Source organism: Neolamprologus brichardi, chromosome 12, assembly GCF_056152115.1.
Source record: "Neolamprologus brichardi isolate AB-2024 chromosome 12, ASM5615211v1, whole genome shotgun sequence".
In the NCBI taxonomy this organism is placed as follows: domain Eukaryota; kingdom Metazoa; phylum Chordata; class Actinopteri; order Cichliformes; family Cichlidae; genus Neolamprologus; species Neolamprologus brichardi.
Window position 1 is genome coordinate 18603269 of NC_142115.1, and position 11732 is coordinate 18615000.

Here is an 11732-nt window from a genome sequence, read left to right on the forward strand (position 1 = left end):
CTAGTGGATAAGATAACACATAAAGCACAGGAACCATTTCTCCTCTGCTTTTGTTTACCTTTGTTGGACAAAATAAAAGATAAAATCTCACGGAGCCATTTTAAACTGTAGTTAAAAGTAGTTATTTTACTGTTTACAGTTAATTATTATTTCAAGGTTGCAACTTGTTTACAACATTAGATTTGGCCTTTTTTCTATTTTTCACTCATTTTCAGTCCCGTCCTTTTACCTGATCATTTCTGGAAAGATGTTTTTTGTTTATTTAGATACTTAAACACTAAACAGTGAACCATTCAGACCTAACTTGAGGGCTGAACCACACAAAACAGATAAATTAGCAAGACACTGGTTTTAAATCGCGTCGTTACGCAGGTTGTTAGCTAATCCTGATGGTCATTATACGTTGCTGACAGACAAACTGAAATGTTTGGGAGAATATAATCACTTTACCTGTTTTATCTTCAAAGCAGATTTTTGAGTCAAAAAGACCTGAATGACAGAGTGAATGATCTGAAGTCCTGCAACGAGTCTTCTCAGAGTTGATGCAGTGTAGTAAAAGTTACCTGGTTGTTGTGAATCTGAAAATTTAAAGTGAATGAGTGTTTGGCACATTTTGCTATTAAGCTAGAGAGTTGTAGCAACATGATCTGCTGATTCAGATCTTCACGTGTGCGTGCGCGCGTGTGTGTGTGTGTGTGTACTGCTTGAGTGCACTAGCACACACGACCATTCATAATAGGCTTAGCAGTTTCTGATAAGGGCACCTATCAGGTTTAGTTGAGCTCATGGTGACTTGACTTTTCCTGCCAACTCAGTAAATCAACCACACGTAGTATGATGGCTGCGCACACATCTGCCTATCCATATCTTTATCTCTGAGATATCACATCACAGTGTTAGTTAAACCACACAGCAGCTGGTATTCTGATCTCGTCAGCTGGTTCGTGCAACATGTTTCCATCATTATCAAAGTTTCTGTATTGCAGACTGTTTTGTTTTTTTTTACATGAGCTCGAATTGTGGATTTGCTTGTGATTCTTTTTTTTTCTTGTTACATTTCACCACTTTAATGTCTTCGCAATCTTGATTTCTGAAATGATTTCTGTTTTGGCCACATGTAACCCCGTTGTTTGTTGTTCAAGAGGAGAGCAGACATTTCAGTAATTCAGACCTAAATCCAAAGTGAAGTAAAAGAACCCAGAGGATAAGCCGCGTTATTGATCTGTAGTTTCTACACACCGCCTCTCTCCTCTAGTTAATCCACAGGGTCAGCTCTAATGACATTGAGGAGCTCCTCTGGCAGTCAGCACTGCTGCCATTTGCAATTTAGATAGAGGGAAAGGAGACGAGGAGGAGGAGGTGTATGAGGGTGAAAACGAGGAGAGAACCTGAAAGACGGGAGAGAAAAGGAAAAGATGAGGCAGAGAACTGCGGTAAGCTGAAAGAGAAAGACATAGGAGGGATGCATGCACTGCAGAAAAAAATTTTGGGAAGGCAAAGACAGAAAATACATCAGGTGGATTTGAATGACAGGAAGTCAGAATGTGGAAAGTGTTGAGGCAGCTTAGTTGTGCACATCATGTCTTACAAATGTATGACAAATGACACCAAATCCAAATACATACTATGAAAATAAACAGTTCAAAATTGGGGGAAATATGCTTATCCGCAGTCTTCCTGATGGTTATGTGGAAATTTTGTCTCCAGCTTAGTTAGATCAGGATAAAGACAAAAAATTAATAGGAACTGAAAACACAGCTTTCAGTACCAAACTGTAAAAATATGAATTGTTCGTTTGAAAAGCAGAAGCCCTGTGCACACAATCTCCTCATCTAACTTCAGCATGTTTCTAAAATCTCATAACTATTCCTAAAACCAGGATGTGGAGGAACCTTAGTGTTTGATGGAAACATTTAACATAGAGCTTCAAAAGAGAACTTTTACATTTCTAATAAGGCTCATGCTGAGAGGAAAGGATTAACTATGTCAGACGTTTTTCTTCAGTTATGTCTTTTCTTTTCTATTTTGCACTGGCTGATAGAATTCCTGCGGCAAAACAGGAAAGCGCAAAGGGAACAGTTGGCAAACCTAATCTTGTGCAGATCCTCTGATAGCTTTCTTCTCCACAAACAATGCTGGTCCAGACTAGAAAGGCTCAAGAAGGGTGCTGAAAGACCCAACAACCAGGCAGAGCCAAGCTCTCTATCAGCCTCTGACAGCTCAACACTCACACACGTTCATTTAGTGGCAGGAAGATATAGCTAAATCACCTCAGAACAATCGTGCCACTTAATGCTTCATATCCTCTGTTGTTGTTTTTGTTTTCTTTTTGTGTGCTTTTATCATTTCATTTCCGTGCTTCATTTAAAATGTTTTTTCTAAAGCACGGGCTACTATTTTTCCTCTTAAACAAACTAATTATTTTCTTTCTGTTGTTTGTTTGTGAGAGACTTTTTTAAAGACTTTTTCTTGCTCTCTGGGAAGTTTACCACAAGATGAAGTAAATGTACGAAAAAAATACTATTTTAAAAGAACATCACAGATTGCGGTCTGTGTTTCTTTGTGGTCGGACTTTAAAAGCTATTGCCACCATGATGTCATTACCACAGAGCCAGTGCTACAGCTAGTGAGTCAGAAACTGCAGGGTTCTGTAATGTAGACTACAAATCAGTCAGTCAGAGTGTGTCTGTCTCACTGCCTGTGGTTAACACACAAACAACCCACACACAATTGTCAGCCCACATGCTATATTCATGTCTAAAGTTAATGTCTAAAGTACTGCTCCATCTCAGAGTATAAGAGTTACCTCAGTAAAACAAAAGAGGTGCTTTGTTCCATCGTCAGGCTAAATCCTCCCTCAGCAATTACCGTTCACCTTCCTAAGACCTCGGCGAGGAACAGAGCAACACTCTTTCTTTTAAAGCAGGCAGTGGAGCATGAAGACAGTGGCGCTCTACAGTCAAAGCCAGATCACCGTTCTTCTTCATCATCTGCCTGTGTCTGGAGCTTTAAATAAAATCTGATTCTGTTAGTTTCCACAGCAGGACCGTTTGTCATTGTTTCACACATAAGAAAAAGGCATTTCTAGTGAGAGAATGGCAGGGGATCACTAAAGTCACTGGTACTACTACCGTGGGAAGCAATATCTTGTACATTTTCATGGCAATCCCCATATTTTTAAACTATGTACACACAAAAGATACACACTAAGAAGCCTACTTCTAAAATTCTGCACACGTCTGCTTGTATAAATCAAATATTTGCCTTGAAAAGTATGGAAAATCTTTTAGCCAACAGTGGTAATGCTTAAAAATCCACTCGGTCTCCCCTCAAAACTCTTATTTTATAAATCAGGGAAGAAAGAGATGTCATCACTTGAATCACTTTTGCCTTGACTCTTCATTAAGCTTTTCCCATTTCCCATTTAAGGGTAATGCAGCTTTGATCACATTATCGGGCACTAAAATGCCATAAAAGACAAGTTGGAATGAAAAAATGACTCTTTCCAGCACACTGTAGTGCTCTCACTGCTGCTGCAGTTGTTTACATCGGGGCCGGTGGGAGGCTTCCAGACGCAAAGGTTCTGACAGTCTATCAGTGGAAGAGGGTTGTTAATATGGCCACACAACCTCTGTCCTGACCTTGATGCAGGACCATCCATCATCTAAGCTTAGAGGAGACATAAGGTTGAGAGGTGTATCCACCAAGGTTAGAGTTTTCAATCCTATGTAGTATAAAACCTCTGTTCTGATTTCATATTAAAGCCCTTACGTGTGGGATTTGCAAGGGGTAGTTCAGAAAAATACTGTGGCAGTGATAAATACAGATGGATAAGTACTGCTGATAATAAAAGTTTATATTTTACTGTTAATTGGTATTATGGGATTGAGTTCAAAGTTGCCTAAACTCTTAGATGTGAGGGCCTAGATGAGACAGACAGCTATCTTGCATTTACTTTCGGCCACTCTGTTCATATCTATTTTAGAGATGGACCGATCCGATATTACATATCGGTATCGGTCCGATACTGACGTAAATTACTGGATCGGATATCGGAGAGAAATAAAAAATGTAATCCGATCCATTAAATATCAAAAAAGCACCTCACAAAACTTGCGACACCGCGTAACTCGGCTCATAACCGTAGCACGTGTGATAGAGTGGCTGTGTGTATTTGTAGCCTTGCTATCAAACCGCATTTCATCTCCGAGGAAGTTATCCCAGAGAGAAGTAAAGCAAGTGTGTAAGTTCATCTATGAATGTTTGTAAAGCATGCACGTTAAGCTTAACAACCAATATCTGGAGCGACTTCCTCTCTCTCTCTCTCCTGCTGCTACTTCAATCACGAAACTGCTTAATGATCAGCTGATCGGCTTTTCTGTCGCGAGTCCATCTCTCTTTTTTGTTTTTGGCCCACTTCTCACCAGAAAGAGGAAACCAGCGGCTGAACAACAACAGCACGTTTAAGCTTGATAAGCTGTTGTTAGAATTTATTTAATATTACTTTCTACACCAGGATCCTTTTCTACGTAGCTGACGGCTGGTAACTGTGCAGGGGCGGATCTAGCAAAGTTTAGCCAGGGGGGGCGATAGGGCATGAACAGAGACAAGGGGGGCACAAAGACATACTTTTCTTTTCTTTCTTATTCTCATTTAAAATGTCTAGCTTTTATTAAATAATTATCTGAATCTTACACCCAAAGTTTTAATTTGATGTAAAATGAATAGAAGTCCATTACTGTATATAGTAACTGTTAAGTCTAATATACCCTAGTAAGCTATACTACTTTTTCCTTTGGGAAGGTACCATCTGTGCAGTCTGCAATTCTGTTGAAGAAAGATGTTGAATCCATTTAATATTTCTTGTAAAATAATTGATTTATGTGCATTTTTTTCACACTGCATCAAATTAAGGTTGATTATGTCAATTAAGCATCATGAGGTGGAGCGTGAGGGGTGGTTCCCTATTTATTTATTTATTTTTTTTGCTGGGAGTTGGAACCCTATTAGTTAGGTTGCTTAATATTTATGCTAAGTACTCTTTAAAATACCAGAATAGGGAGGATGGTGTAGGTTTAACTTTATTAGATTGATCAGTATTGCAAAACTATGAAATATTTTTTTTGCATACAGGTATAACAGAATAGCTTTAGTGTTGTTGTTGTTTTTTAAACTTGAGTATGAACTTATACAAAATGCAGCAAAATATTTAAAAAAAAAACGTTTTATTGATTAAAAAACACACTATATCGGATTCATATCGGTATCGGCAGATATCCACATTTATGATATCGGTATCGGACATAAAAAAAGTGGTATCGTGCCATCTCTAATCTATTTTAGGTATTTAGCAGGCTAATCTTAAAGTTGTACTAGCAACCGGTTGCCTATTTAAAAATCCCTTAGCAGTGGAGCTACATTAAGCTTAAATTTCAAAACTTACATTTAACTACTGATTTTATCTACTGTTCTGATTTTATCTGTTTTGATTGTATATACTGTTTTGCTTGTTTGTTTGTTTGTTTGTTTGTTTGTTAATTAGTTTGTTTGTTTGTTTGCTTGTTTTAATCAATTTTAAATCATGCTTTTTATTTGTTTTTGTTTCTAATGTCTCTGTAAAGCACTTTGAATCACCTTGTTGTTGAATTGTGCTATACAAATAAACTTGCCTTGCCTTGCCTTACATTAGCATTCATTTCACATTGTTTTAAAAGCACAATACTTTCTCCTTTTGTTTTTTTGGTCCCTATCAACACTCGAGGAAATATCTGCAGCCGACTTTGTCTGTCTCCCGGTGCTGCTCTGTAGTGTACAGAAGGCTTTTAGAAGTTGTTTAATGAGAGCGTTTGCCTGCTGTGGCTGGAAGCAAGACTCATGAGAGAAAAGAGAGTGAACCAGAGTCAGAAAACCAAAGAGCTTAAAGATGTGGAAAATCTCCACAGAGCTGAGGAGAAGTGCAGAGTTAGTTCCAATATCCCATTTCAGAAATTTGCCAAGTTTGGGATTAAAAAAAAGAATAGCTTGTCTTATTTTAGCCCTAAAACAACATTTTTTTAAAAATTATTATTATTGTTATTCTTCTCATTATAAAGGTTATCATTATTATTAGTAGTAACAGGACTTATAGTGAAAATTATTCACTTGGATTATAAGTAAGAAGTGTTGAAACCTACACTACCCTCTTCCTTTTATCTTTTTGCATGTTTGTCACACAAGTTTCAGATCATCAAACAAATTTTATAATAGACATGGACAACTTGTGTAAATACAAAATACAGCTTTAAATGACAATGAAGGGAAAAAAGTTATCCAAACATACCTGGCCCGAAAAACTAACTGGTTGTGTCACCCTATTGAGAGAAGAGACTTTAACATCTCTGGAGAAAGTTTGCCCCACATTTCTTTAATTCGGTCATATTGGGGGGCTTTTGAGCATGAATGCCCTGCCTAAGGTCATACCAAAGCATTGATTAGGTGACAGCTAAACCTTCATTTTGTATTTGTTTTTGTTTTTTGAGACATTTAGAGGTGGACTGTCCTGCTGCATAGGCCAGATGTTCCTTGAGGTTTAGGCAACGAACTGATGGTCGGACACTCTCAGTCGGGATTTTCTGGTAGAGAGCAGAATTCATGGTTCCATCAATTACAGCAAGACTTCCTGAAGCAGCAAAGCAGCCCCAGACCATCACACTACCGTCATCATTTTGTTGGTATAATGTTCTTTTTATGAAATGCTGTGTTCATTTTCCACCGGATGAGTCAAACCTTCCAAAAAGTTCAATTTTTGTTGCATCAATTTAAAGAATATTTTTCAACAAGTCCTGATGTTTTTCACAAATGTGAGACTAGGCTCTGGGTCCTTTTAGGTCCTGGTTTTCTTCTTTGAACTCTCCCATTGATGCCATTTTTGGAGTCATTTTGGTCAGCTGGTCACTCCTGGGCAGGTTCACCATTGTTCCAAATGTTCTCCTTTTGCAGATAATGGCTCACACCATGGTTCACTGGCGTTCCAGGCCGGTAACCCTCTCCAGACTGATAGATGTCAATGATTTTGTTTCTCATCTATTCTTGAGTTTCTTTAGCTCATGGCATGACGTCTTGCTTCTTGAGATCCTTTAGCCTACTTTACTTTGGTTTGGCTTTGTTTTAGTGGCTTTAGTTAGGATACCAGGAAAAGGAGATCAATGCCATGAAATTGTGTGTGTACCACCTGAAGAATGCCTATAGTCCTGTCTGTTCTTTTATTTAAGCGCCTTGTGCTCTCAGTGTTGAAGATCTGAGAATGTGCTTTTGGCTGGCAGCATGCAAGCTGTGTCTTTGTTGCACACTCATACACATTTATGCTCACACACACACACTCATCCAATCCCCACGCTCCCATTTTGTTTTTTGGGTCGCACTCATCTGCAGCCTTATTACCCAGAGTCCTCTGCGGCAGCCCGATCGGGGCTCTGCTGCTGGAGTGTTCTGTTAGTCACATCAGCACCCAGCACACGCTCAGCCCAGCTCAGATCATCAGGAATTTCACCGATGGAAAACCTGCTCAGAATTCAGAAGAAGCCTGTGCATACATCTAATTGTGATGGAGTTTTCCACCTTGGCTCAACTGCTCTTTTTTCTCTGCTTAGTCACAGGATGAAATGCTCTTTCATCTCAGCAAATTAACTGAAGAAATTAAACTGAAAAAAAGTCAGTTTTGCATGTCTGAATCAGGATTGTTGCATTGCCTGCTCCCATAGTAAAACACTTATACTATCTTCCAATCACTGTGACTATTTGAGTCTTCCGTAGACTCATTTACCAATCATTATAGTGGCTATTTCTAATTTAAGATACAGTACAGTGGCCATCACGGTGTGCAAGTCACTCATTATAATAAAGTGATATCATCTGCACAATGTTTGAACATCTGTTGAGTGGAAATGCCCAAGGCCCCTTTTTTTTTTTTTTTTTTAGTAATAAGCCATTTAACAGCTGCTTAATTGGTGTATGAATCAGCAACTCAGATCTGCATTTACTCTGGCTCTACCATTATTTTTACATTTTTATGCCTCTGAGAAACTTAAATGCTGAATGAGAACAACATGTCAACAGTTATGTTTCCATGTTGCAAAATTCTTGGGAACAAATTAGAAACGAATGTGACCGCATGAGCGCCACATGATGCTACAGAGGATGCTTTCGCTGAACTTTAAACACCACTGTATACACTGCATCTCTCTTTTGGGGGGTGGTGGGGTTGTTTGATGGCGCCATTAAATGTTTGCCGGGCTGTCCAAACTCCTTTAAAAAAAAACAAAAAAAAACAAAAACAGGCCAGCACTTGAGCTAGCGAGGAATCTTGTTTCAAGTTAAATACATATTGGTTGGTTGATTCCCTGCAAAGAACTGACAGGCTATTTTACAACCAGGCATTAATTTGTTGAGTCAACCAGCATCAGAACAGAAGAGTTGGCACAGTGGGGCCTGTATTTTCACGACTGCTTGAAGTCGGTGAGACGTAGAATGATACTAGACATGCTTATTAGGATGTTTTCAACTCTTGCTTCCCTGTTGCATCAGCTGCAGGAAGCAAACACGTTTTTTTTTTTTCCTTGAATGCCAAGTTTATTTCACAGCCCAGTCTGGATGATCTTGGGGCTGCAGCGCTTCCTTGTTGATTCCTTTTAGATAAACTGTGTAACCAGTTTGTAAGTTGCCTCGCTTTACAGTGCTAATCAAATTACACCCACAGGCAAATTGTTTATACGGGCAATATCAGAAGTATCACTGTGCTTATGAATGCAACTTTTATGGGTTTTTTACACAGTAATAGAGAGAGTTTTGTAACAACAACACCCCCCCCCCCCCCCCCCCAACACACACACACAATCACACACACACCCATCCCAGATGGGATAGCCTCTTCATCAGCAGAGAGAAAGGGGGGTGGAAACAGCAAATGCTGTTTAAAGGAGACCGTTTCAAGATGCCCATGGACCTGAGGGGTTTTATTTCTTTTATGTCACCTTATTCATATGTGCATCTACATGCAAACATCTGTACATGTGTGTGCATTTAGTGCATTAGCATGTTACTCATATGTATTATGTGTTTCCATGTTTCCCAGTGTCCTAGTTTCTTTTTTCTTTTTGCAAGACAAAGCATTTTTAGCAGGTGAACAGGTGATTCTGACTGCATGCACCTGAAAGAACACCGGCGCTGTCTTGATTTAGCTCAGTCTATCCTCCACTGTCCGCTTTAGTATAGTAAACAACTGTTGGAACAGCGTTACATCTCTAATTCTGACACCAGCATTTAGTTGAGACCCCCCCCCCCCCCCCCAAAAGAAAAAAACAAAAAGAAAAACAGTGTGACAAGGTATACTATTGTTCATGCTAAATTATTTACTGAGACACAAGCTTCTGTAAACTTCAGTACCAATTAATCTGAAGAACCTCTTTTGTGTGAGAGCTTAATCGTTTGCTAATTAGCGTCCTTGCTAACAGACACTCTCAGTGGAAATATACGATTACATAGCCCATCGACAGGCTCAGTAAACAAAGGCTGTTTGCCAAAATACCAAGGCAGTTGGTGTAAAGCCGGGGAGGGGAAAATATATCACTTGCGTGTGTGTGTGTTGCCTACTGTGTGTTAATACTATTTATGTGACACACAAGAGGCAAACAAAGTGTGCCTCAGAGTATCGAGAGAGAAAAAGAAATGGGCGGATTTTGGATTTACCCCGTAGATTACGGTGATTTTGACTGTATTTTCTATTTTAGTAAGTGAATATGCTCATTTGCTTATAAATGACTTGAAGATGCAAAGCTAATAAAGAGCGCCTATTAGGTGGAATAAGAAACATCATTTAAGGAGGAGTAGAGAGGAAGAAAAAACAGGAGAGAGGTTTTTTTATAGTGAGTCACAATCTTTATGGCGTAGAGACCTTTTAGAAAAATGTGGGCGCCAAACTTCTCTGGTGGTTTTGTTTAAAATAACCGTTCAAGGCCAAAAGAAGCTCACAGTTTTCACATAAAAAGCAAACATCAGTGAGAAGTCTCAACAACTAAATACTAATTTGTCCAATAAAATTTTTCTTCTCTCCCATCCCAGCAGTTCTTTCACAAGTAACTTTTCTTATAGCCTTTTGTAAGAAGATGCAACCAATTTGGAAACTACTGGACCTCACTGCCTAACTGTGTGTAAATACCCTAAATGGTTAAAAATAGGGGGTCACACCTTTTAATCTTTTAATTCACATGTTTTTAGTCTGGGTGCCACAGGTGTATAAAATCCAGCACCTAGCCATGCAGCCTGCTTTTACAAACATCTTTGAAAATATATGGGTTGCTCTAAAAGGCTCATTAAATTCAAGCAGTACGGTACTGTAGTAGGATGTCACTGTAGCAGTAAGTTAGTTCATTGAATTTCTTCATATCCAGATGTTCCACAATCAGCTGTAAGTAGTTCCGTTTCAAAGTAGAAGCATTTATGAACTAGAAACTACAAAAACTCAATTACAAAGTGTCAGACCAAATAAAGTTGCAAAGCAGGGATCACTGAGTGGTGAGGCACATAGTGTGCTCTGCTCACTCAGTAACCGTAGAGCTCCAAACCTCCTCTGGCATTAACATCAGCAAAAACACTGTGCGCTGGGAGCTTCGTGGTATGTTTCCATGACCACACAGCTCCTGTACGTGTAATGTGTAGGTGAACCAGGACTATTGTACATAGTGTCATATTAAAAGCTCAAGCTTTAACTGATTAGTAATTTCTTTTTCAATATTGTGAAAAAAAAGAAGTAAAAATTCTGTTGTATTTTGGTTATATTCCAGTGGAACAGAAAGGTTGGTGAGCAAATGTAATAGTTAAATGTAAATTTCTATTAAATGTGAGTTTATGTATAGACAACAATAGATATGTGATTTTCAGCCATTTTTCACAATTAATTATTGTATGAATTGTATCAACTGTTAGTCAGTTTTGGAAGCTGGGAATCGAAATACAAGAACTGCTGCTGGATTCTCAAAGCATTGAACCTCTATCGCACCAAACCCCTACGGCCCAACCAGGTCTCGTGGGTTAAGGTTTGGCCACTGACTGGGTAGAACCCAGGTAACCCTGTCCCAGACAGGGTACACTGGACCCATGATTTTTTTTCTCAACATAGGGGTTTTCTGAATCACTACCAGATTGACCCAGACAACATAGTTCCTGGGATTACTAGAGCTTGGTCATTCCCGAGGGATGACTGAGCTCCTCACTCTGCTCCTTCTCATCAAAAGGGGCCAGTTGAGGTGGTTCAGGTATTTGACTAAGATGCCTCCTGGATGCCTCCAAAGGCAAATTCTACTAGGAGGAGGCCTTGAGAAAGACTCTCTATATATATCTCTCTTGGCTAGCTTAGGAATGATGTGGTGTTCTGCCAGATGAGCTGGAGAAGGTAGCTGGGGTGAGGAAAGTATGGGCTTCTCTGCTCATACTGCTGCCCCCTCAACCAATGGATGGATGGATGGATGGATGGATGGTCAATTAGTGTATCTTACTGGATAAAACAGAAAAAGTTTAACTTTGAGGACATAGTTTGCATTTGAAAAAGGCAATAAATCTCACTGTATCGCAAAATGCAATCAAAATAGTATGGTATTGCGATAATGTCATATTGTGGGGTAATTCCCACCTTTTACTTTTTATCCTATCATGTCTTTATAGGAATGGGCTGAATTTGAGCTGACTTGCTGATCAGTCTG